This window comes from Triticum dicoccoides, chromosome 3B (genome assembly GCF_002162155.2).
Source record: "Triticum dicoccoides isolate Atlit2015 ecotype Zavitan chromosome 3B, WEW_v2.0, whole genome shotgun sequence".
Classification (NCBI taxonomy): Eukaryota; Viridiplantae; Streptophyta; class Magnoliopsida; order Poales; family Poaceae; genus Triticum; species Triticum dicoccoides.
In genome coordinates, this window is record NC_041385.1 from 850068587 (window position 1) to 850079118 (window position 10532).

General features: G+C 45.7%; 1 pseudogene; it reads right to left on the reverse strand.

Annotated features, from left to right (window-relative positions):
- LOC119278923 overlaps window positions 1-6166 on the reverse strand; it is a 40990-nt pseudogene extending 34824 nt beyond the window's left edge.
- Window positions 6167-10532: the final 4366 nt, after the last annotated feature.

Sequence of the window (10532 nt, forward strand, 5' to 3'; positions counted from 1 at the left end):
GAAAGAGAAAAAACAGAAAACGCGTTTTTTTTTCTTTCCGAAAGAGGCACGCCCGTGCCTCTCGGGAAAGCACAACCGTGCCTCTCGCGAAAGCAAAACCGTGCCTCTCGCGAAAGAAAAAAAACAGAAAACACGTTTTTTCCGTTTCCAAGAGGCACGGCCGTGCCTCTCGCGAAAAAAAGCATTTTTTTGCGCAATTTTTTTTGTTCGAATTTTTTTTGGTCGAAAAGCTATGGAAGACCGGTAAAAAACCAAAACGTCAAAACCCCCCGAAAAAAATCCTTTTAAAAAGCCGAAAACGCGTGCGTAAAAATAAAAAAAATAAAATCCGGAGGGAGCGTCCAGAGCGCGACACGTGGCGAATGGCTGTGAGCGCGCCAAATGGCGTTGATCGTTGCGAGGCTCCCGAAGGAGCGCTCATTAATTAGTTGCTCCCCGTGCAATGGAACTGAGGCTGAGGTGCGTTCCCACGTGGTACTTGGAGCAAGTCGGGATTTGTTTGTGACAAAAAGAGTTGACACAATGGCTGAGAGTCAAATGCCATGATATGCTATCAAGAAAGAAAGAAACAAGTCCTCAAGCTACTCCCTCCGTTCGGAATTACTCGTCCAAGAAATAAATGTATCTAGATGTATTTTAGTTGTAGATACATCCATTTTTATGAAAAGTAATTCCGAACGGAGGGAGTACATACGTGTGATGAATCAGGAGTTTGAGCTAGCTTTGCTTTGTTGATCTGCGGCAGGTTCACATGGGAAGACTATGGAGGACTTTGCTTTGGTTTCTTTGTTGGTACACGTTTGTGTATGGATGGCAAAGGTCATGGTGGTGTCTGGAGCGTGTCGTGTAGCCGGACAAGTTCGGCTGGGTCGGACTAGTCAGTCTAACGGATCGCCGTGTGTCGGTTGGTACAGAAGATTGTGGTGGATCGGTGATGACGACATTGGAGCGTGATGCTGATGGTGACCGACTTCTGGGCGTAGAAACACGTGACACAAGCCCGAGGGCTTGTGTGGCTTCGACAAGACTATGGCGCGGAGTTGATTCAAGGTAGTGTACACACGGAGCTTGAAGTCGACGAGGCGCGAGGGTGGACTGATCATCTACCATGGAGTCATGTTGAAGGTGGAGCTGGATTGAGGGGCTACAGTGTAAGGATCCATAGAATCGAAGCCTATTCAGCTGAAAAAGCGAGTGGCGCGTAGTTCGGACTAGAGCCCAGTGGACTGATGGAAGCGTGAAACTCGTCATCGGTCGGTGGTGATCGGTGATACTCTGCAGTGGGGGTTGAGTGGTGTAGGTTTGCGACCCTTGAGACTCGACTAGGACAGCAGATGCTCGACGCGGTAATAGCGGCGAGGCGTGCGGTACACACGGGACATGGAGACGTGCCAGGGCTCTGATGGTCATACATGTGGTGAGACAACTGTGAATTTGACTTGGGATGACTACAAGCAATGGTCAAATTCCTTCAAATTTCAGATAGGCGGTCAAGAAAGGAGCGGTGATGTTGAGTTCAGGTAACTCTTATGTGCGACACCCAATATGTGAGTTGTTCACTTTCACGCAAGTCAGTGATCAGTGTGTGATGGCGTTGGACGGATACTCTGGAAGTTGGGATCACAAACTAGAGTAACAAGGAACTTAATTTTGCTCGAGTGTTAACTGTTGTCAAGAAAAAAAGGGACTACAAGTTGAAGGTGGAGTCACATGAAGTCTTTGGATTAGCAGCGGTGCTCATGGGATAAACTCAAGTCCAATGTACATGGAAGTTTGACGCATGGACGGATTCAAGGTGGTGGAGAATATTCGTCAAGGTGGAGTTTGTTAGAGTTGTGTCGAATATAGTGTATAAGGTAGGTTACACTTGGACTCTGAGTAGTATTGTGTTTAGATAGGATATGGAGTCGTGTTGTAGTAGGGCACTTATATCCTAGGCCTCTCATATATAGCGAGGGTAAACACACGATGTAACCTATGTCAACATAATAGCACAGGGATGTAGGGGAAGCCGGCGGCATGTGTTGGCGTCCAGGGCGACCGGGTGCGGGATTCTAGCAGTATCATGGGGAGGAGCGCCCATAGTCAGGCCCCGGGGATATATCCATATCGGTGAATCTCGTTAACAGATCTAGGTGTCGTGTTTGTGTGATTGCTTGGTCCTCGGATGATCGACGGTATGCCTCGGATTTATTCTAACAAAGGCTAACAATTAGCTCAAGATAAAGTAGATAAATCAAAGTCAGTACCCTCATCTCTGGAGATAAAGTAGAGAAATGTAGAGAATCGACTAAAATGGTAACAAGAAATGAGCACCTGTACATTTTCCTGGGACAAGTGGGTTCATCTCAAGAACTGGAGAGAACCCAGTGCCTGAGATTGTTTTTTTCAGCATACAAAATACACATTCAATTCTTCAGAGGCCTTTGCTGTCTGACATTGAAAGTGCAAATTGGAGAAGGACGGCAGCGGTGTGATGGACTGATGGGCCCCAACAAATGTTAGAGCTGGACATAGTGCATTCTCCTTCTGTTTCCCCAACATGCATCTGAATGCCTTTTGTATTTGCGCCAAGAGAAAAAACATTAAACATATATTTTGTATTAAAAGAAGCACCAAGAAAACGCAGCAATGTACCAACGGTGGCATGCAATGGCGAATAATAAGAGCCCTCAAAATCATTGCTAGTGTAATTCACTAAATCTCTTATAAACAATTGATCTCATCAACACAATGCATATGCTTGTAATTCACTCCATTTCTCTGGGTAATTCAAACCAGTGTACACATATAAGCAATCATAATTCCAACCGAGAAACTGATACAATCATGATGCCTGAAATCTTGACTTATTACAGTACCAACCTAACTAGCCTGTAATACAGGTTCTAGCAACAGTTCACAAAAGAGGGGAAGAAATTATCCATTATTAATAAGCTTAATAGCCTCATCTAGCGTGGTAGGCTAGCAGATGACAAGAACTCTGCCTCCAAGCTATAGCGTCGTTGGCTACCTCCTGGCCGTACGGACGATTGCCGAGAAGATCGACTCCTTCGAGTCAACGGCCTTGGTTGCATCTGTTCTCCATTTCTCGGATCAGGCTGAGATGAGTTCATCCGTTTTGTCCGTAAAGTCTGCAGCTCCGTCTCCACCTGTTTCATGGTTGGTCTTTCTTCGCCTTGCAGCCTCAAGCACCGCTCTCCCAAAGAGGCGACACTGTTAACCTCTTCCTCAGTTGCCTCCTCAATGACCTGAGAATCAACAATACCTGTGATTCTCCCCTCGTTGAACTCCTGCAGAAAATAGTTTGACAAGCTCTTGACGCTGCCTGATTCACTTGTGAAAACAGTTCTGTCTGAGAAGCAACTCGACCAGTACCACACCAAAACTGTAGACGTCGCTCTTCTCGTTCAGCTGCCTGGTATGGAAATACTCTGGATCTAAGTACCCAAATGTACCCTGCACATTCGTGACAATGTGCGTTTGATCGATCGGAACCAATCTGGATGCGCCAAAATCTGACACTTTTGTTGTGTAGTTCACATCTAAGAGTATATTTGAGGATTTCACATCACGATGGAAGACTGATATTGAAGCTGAAGAGTGGAGATAGGATAGAGCCCCTGCTGTTTCCAGGGAAATCCTCAAGTAATCACCCCAAGATAAGGAAAAACCATCACTTGCATATGCATGAAGAAGTTCAGAGGTGAGCCACTAGATACATAATCATACACCAGCAGTGGAACCTCGGTTTCGAGGCAACATCCAAATAGCTTCACAATATTTCTGTGGTTTATCTAAGTAAGGACTGCGACCTCATTGATGAATTGACTGATCTCAGACTGCTCGATGACCTTAGACCTTTTTACTGCAACAACATGCTGATCAGACAATATGCCTTTGTAAACCATGCCATGGCCCCCACGTCCAATGGTACGTGTAGGATCAAAGTTGTTTGTTGCCTTCTCCAGCTCTTCTAGCGAGAAGATCTTAGTATTCTCATTTGCAGTTTCATCAGATGATATCAACGTTTCTAGGAGAAGACCTTGGTTCTTCTGGAAATATTTTTTCCGTAGTTGCTTTTGAACATTTCTTTTCCATCTACGGATGAGAAGTGATGCACTGAAGCTCAGAAGTAGAACACCGAATCCACAAGACAACCCAATAATTATACCTGCAGTGATCAAGCTCTTTAAGTTAATGTTCTATGTCGTCTATCAAATGTTACCATAATATTCTTACCTAAAAGCAGAGTCTGTTGTTTCCTTCTAGTACACTGCATTTTCGTTGGATCATACTCAGTCTTGCGAGGACATCCAGTACAAAAGAAGCTTCCTTCAATATTATGGCATATCCCTTTACAATTGTTTGGCTGAATGCATTCATCAATGTCTGAAATTAACAAAATCTTGATAAGATGCATCCGAAAACTATTATACATGACACATAGTATATATTCAATTAATATGAAGCAGTACATCAGCCAATTATACAAGCCTACATGCATGATAAAACATACCAGATGCAGCGAAGTATTTTCGGTGTAAACCTTAGGTTTGATATAATTGTACAAATTTTCTTTTAAAAGAGTAAGAGATATATTGTGCTTACCTCAACAACCACTTTGGACGTATGGATTTCCTTGGAAGCCATCTGCGCATTTGCAGTGATAACCAACATAGATGTCTGCAGTGTTTACTTCTACGCACTTGCTGTTGAGACTCACAAAAGCATATCCAAATCTATTCTGTCGGGCCTCTATGCAACTTAGATTTGCAGCAACCCATTGCAGAGGGGAGAACAATGTCCCATATGAATAAAAAAGATCAGGTCCTCCTCCAGACAGGGTGAATCCTCCTTTTTGCTCAGGATTGGTGACATTAATGGTCCCTTCATCAACATTCATGTTGTTTACCTCCAGATGTGCCAACATGAGGACAGCTGATGAAGTCATAACTGAACAGTTGAGGTGAAAATCTTTCCTCGCAAAGCGACCCTCTTCTAAGCCGAACGGGAACTGCACACTAATGTTACCACACGAATGGGTACAATCAGCTCTGCTTGCAATTGGATTATACCCTAGGATGATCAGTAAAGATAAGATGTATCGAAGTTACAATTCCCAAAATACCTAACAGTTGTACATTTCGTCATTTCACTAGGGAAAAAAATAAAGTTACCTTTGTCGTTGGAGCATCCATCTTGAATGAAGGGTTGCCTGTATAGCCGGCACCGCAGATGTAGTTGTACCCATTGCTTGATGTCATGCCAAAGTCAACACACTCATCACGTGTCAATGGGCAGTCAAAAAATGTACTGTCGACACACTCGGCATGCTCACTGATACAGGCATAAGCAGTCCTATTCCATACCGTGCCAGCACAGTTGGGTTGATCCACCACTGTCCGTTATGCCGATTCTATCCCACAATGAAGAGGTCCGGTTAGGGCGTGCTCCGGTGTTAATTTTCGTATGGCGCAATACAAATTTTAGGTGAAAAGTGTTGATGTTATGGTCATCGATGGGAAAACTACAGTAACCCACACCATTGCACTTCCTCCTAGCCACTGTCTCTGTAATTCCTAAGTCCAGGCACACAGTTTAGCAAACGCGTCTGGTTGTGCCGGTGTTGTTTGTCATTGACCTAGTACACATCCAGGTCGCAACCTATGATGTTTAGAACGGTGTACCCATGGGTGAAGGACCTCCGAGGTGATTTCAGCGACAAGTCATACACTTTGGCACCAGATTTCAAAGGAATGGAATGCCGGAAGGAGGTGCTGATGACATTTCCAGGGCCGAAATCATTCACATAGATATTGCCAGTTACCTCGGCGATGCCGTCGTGCAAGAAGAGCTTGGAGGGTTGGGAGGGTCTCGTTGCAAGAGAGATTGAAATCAGGCCCACGGGAGCAGCTCGACCCGATGCCAAAGGGATAGTCGAAGCTCAGATTGCCACATGTCTTCACGCAACCTTCGAGCGATGCACTCCAGGGAACACTATCATGTTCGGGACTGTGGCTTGTTACAACTCCAGATGCTAACGCAGTTAGCTTTCCTAGTGACCCGAGTACCAAGAAAGGGAGTAGTGCATGGATCACTGGCAAGATGCCCATGATCTACAGACGCACCTTGCGCTGCTTCCAACTTCGCTCGAGAAATTCAGGTCAGGCAAGTATACGGGGAGAGTATATGGGGTGTACATCTCACGGATTTTTTTTACCAAGTCATGAAAGCTTTGATTCTGCGTATAATGGTTGTACAGTTGCACTTGACTCCCTGTGGATGTGGCTGTGGTGGGTTTGATGCGATGTGAAAGTGAGATTGCCAATTTGGCATGGCCACATTAAATTACACTGCTACTTTTCTTGTGGCTATGCTGCAGCTGAACTTGTAAGTCGAAAGCTAAGTGATAATGGTTTTGTGAAATCTTCTAGGATGTTAATTGGTAATTCTAGCCCATGCCACCACATGTTTTACTAAGATGCTAGAAAACTCACGCCAAACTTGTCCAAATTGATGAGAACAACTAAAGAAGCAAATTTGCAGCATGAAGATGCCAAGCAAACTAAATCGGAAACTCATCAGCATTGGACACCGCGTTTTGGACATTACTTTGGTCAAAGATTTTAGCCAATTCAATGTTGTAGTGATCAAAGTGGCATACTACATGCACATACTCAACACCCTCCAGACAAAACTTAGCTAAGTAGGGCGCCACAGCATTAGCTTCACCGTGGACCTTTAGTTTGTGAACTATCTCAGGAGCTGCGTAGGGTCCCTCTCCCTGCACACTACATGCACATGCAAATGGTGAGCTTCAGAGAACCTCATCTCAACCACCACTTTTGGCACCATAGCTCTCGATCACGGGCAATTTAACAAAGGTTAACAATACCTCATGACCCACCTGGCATAGTGGCATGGCATTCCTTCAGCCATGGACGCATTGTTGTAGAAAGGAATTTTTCTGCCATGCCGACCACAACACAACGCCAGTCTCATCATGCGGCACCGCACCCCAAGCAATCTAGCCAGTGCCTTCAGTGAGAATTGTGTCTACATTAAGCGTGTTAGCTAAGCTCGGTCCGGCCTCTCCCATCTCCTCGCCTGAGTATCACTTCTTGTGCTAGTCACCGGTCACCGCCACACTAGTAAAAAAGGGGGAATTTGTCCCGGTTCGTAAGGGCCTTTAGTCCCGGTTCATGAACCGGGACTAATGGGTCGTTACTAATACCTCCCCCCTTTAGTCCCGGTTCAAACACGAACCGGGACATATGTGCCTCCACATGGCCGGTGCGCCGAGTCCAGGCAGGGGGGCCTTTGGTCCCGGTTGGTGGCACCAACCGGGACCAAAAGGCCTCCACGCGTCAGCATTCCAGTGGTTGGGGTTTTTGTTTTTTTTTTGAAAGGGGTGGGGGGTGGGGGTTTTGGGGGTTAATTTAGGTGTTTCATATATTGTGTTAGCTAGCTAATTAATAGAGAGAAGTGTCCTCTCTTATGCCCGTGCTTGGTCGACACTATGTACTATACATAGAGAGGCCCTCGACATGCTAGCTAGTAAGAAAATGAAGGGAACCATTAAGTACAGAAGTTCGTCATGCATACCGAGAGAAGTGATCGATCGACCTCTCCTTCTCCGAGAGATTGGTCGAACAATAAGTTTTCGTATTATCTATCCGACGCTACTGACTACATACATATACAATATGTAAGATCTCTTAATTACAATCCCCTAGCAATTGAAATCAACTTCCACATGGTATTCTTCGGCTTTATTGATGACGTGGTCAAGAAAAAATCCCGTCAATTCCTCTTGAATTGCTTTCATGCGATCTGGTTCTAGGAGTTCATTCCGCATCTGCCACGTCTAATTTGAAGAAGGGGGTTAATTAATACATATATATGAATGAAACTCAACAGAAATGATGGTGTAATAAAATGAAATTGTGAATATTATTGCTTACGCACTTCATATTGTCTTTTAGAGTAGCCCCGCTTATTTTTCAAAGTCGCGTTGTGGATGAACTCGCACACGTAGTATCCACAGAAATCATTCCCTTGTTCCTGCCACAAGCACTTTACGAGAAATAGAGGTCAATCAAACTGATAATGAAGCATTATAAATGGCATTGATAAAAGTATAGCTATAGAATCAACGGGAGATGCGCGCAACTAGCTAGCCAGTAGTACTTACTTTCGGGTATGTATATCGCAGCTCCTTCGGCAGTCCCGGAGTTTCTGCGGCGAACTGTTTCCAAACCCTGCAAGACAAAGAAAATAATTATTATTATTTGAGATATCAGGAAATGAACAAAAAGTTGCCGATATGGTGCGATAATGATCGATTGAACTTACTTGTTGAGCAATTCAGTCATTTCCGCATAGGTTTTGGGATCTTTTTGTCTCGAGTCTAAGACGGTTACTAGTCCCCGCTCAAGCTTAATCTCCAGAAGAACATAGTGGAAGCTGCGCACGCACGCATAACTCATTAATTACATTACCATAACCTCGCTCGAGTAATAAGGGAAACCGAATATGCACACGACAGTAACTCACTCGAAGTTGTAAGGAAAGAGTATGGTATCTTTGTTTTGATTTTTGATCAACGATTGTAGCAAGTTGTCCTCGGCCTCTTTGGCATGCTTTTTAACCAGAAATTCATCTATAATATTTGTGTTAATGAACCGAATATGCACACTGCAAACTGATTTTTAGCGCGCTGCATGTTAGGCAGCTGTTGGAGATGCTCTAACACGAAGGTCCATGCTTTTGTGTGCAAATAGCTAATCTTCCCATATTCCACCATGGAACAAGCCTACAACATGTGCAAGAATGACTAGTGTCACAAAGATATTTGTGCCTCAAATTTATCACCCCGACAACGTCCGGTGGCGGCAGCGGCATCTGCTAGTTGCATCGATTCATTCCGCAAAGAGATACTGAAAACTGTTTTGGACATTTCTCAACTTAGTGAAGAGTTGAGGAGGGCACTATGGACATTAACCAAATACTACCTTATGACAGTTGTACATTTGTAACCTGATTAGGACGCCACATAAATTGGTTGCAGTGTCAAAGCACTCGGCATGCTCGTTGGTACAGGCATATGTTGTACTGTTTTGCTTGGTGGGTTGATCAACAATCTGCCAAAAGAGGCATTCGAACCATTTTTATAGTTACGTGTAGCCACCATATCTGGGATTTCCGGTCCCAGGCACACAGTTCCGCGGACCAACCAGCTGGTATTGTCTCAGACTAAGGCCCCTCCCAATGCTCCACCTTATACAGGTGCTAAGGCTGCCATGTAGGCAAAAATTTTGATGTGGCAAGGTAATTAAGAGGAAAAAGATGAGTGTGGTGACCCTAGGAAAAAACAATGCTAAGTGCGAGAACCTAGGTAAAAGACTTAAATGAAAGAATCCCACCAATGCATGAAGAACTTTAGTTGCAAAACTATTCGTCCTCCTCTTTAATGTTCAGATACAAACTATTCGTCCCCCAGACTCTCTGCAGGTTTTCATGTACCAATTATGGAATCTTCGCATCATCGTTGTTAGAGATTTTTCATCTTTGACGAGAGGCTTCCCGTACTCGTATCTGTGTTCGTCCACCTCCATGAAATCAGGAAGTTGATCGTCAGGAAGGTAATCTTGTAGATTGCCATAACCGGCCACCATCCCCGGAGCATTAGCGACGATGTTGCCGCTAGACACATTGAGCGGGGGGCACAATTGGTTTGCTTGTTCGCCGAGATGGTCAATTTTTTTCGCAGCTGCTCGTTCTCTTGACCTTTGATGTCTGACAGTACTTCCCGACCGCTCCGCTTGGAGATATGTCTGTTCAGTAATGCACTCATAGTTGGTTCTCGGCGGAGACTTTGCCGGTTTCCTCAGGGCATCGAGAGTGCGCTTTGCTTTCACCGGATCTAGCTTCTCCTCCGGAGGTGGATGTCTCTTTGCTTTCACCCCTTCAAAGAACTCCTTCACGTGGGTCCGCACGATCGTCGCGTTTTCCTCCTCGGTCCTCTCGTACGGTAACTTCTCTAGAGGCTTGAGAGGTGGACCGTATATGTATTGCCTCCCGCCTCTGGTTGTGCTGCTAGACGCCGGCGTAGACGGAGCGGTTGCGGCGTCTGTCTTCTTTCGTGCTTGCTTACGAGGCGGAGGAGAAGGACTACGACGCGCCGGAGCAGCCGGGGCGGCGGCGGGTCTCTTCCGCCCTTGCTGGCGAGGCGGAGAAGGAGGAGGCTGCTGGCTGCTCGGGAGCGCCGGCGCAGGCGAAGAAGGAGGCGGAGTGCCTCCATGCGCTGGAGAAGGAGGCGGAGTGCCTCCACGCGTGCCCTGATCGTCACTCAACGGAGGAGGAGGCGGTGGAGAAGGCGGAGTGCCCTGAGTCGCCAGAGGAGGAGGAGGAGGCGAAGGCGTCCAGTTCGGAAGGTTGATGAGCTCCTTCCACCATAGGCATGGAGTCTTCAGAGCAGAACCCAGCCTAGTCTCCCCTTCACCTGTAGGGTGGTCAAGCAGGAGGTC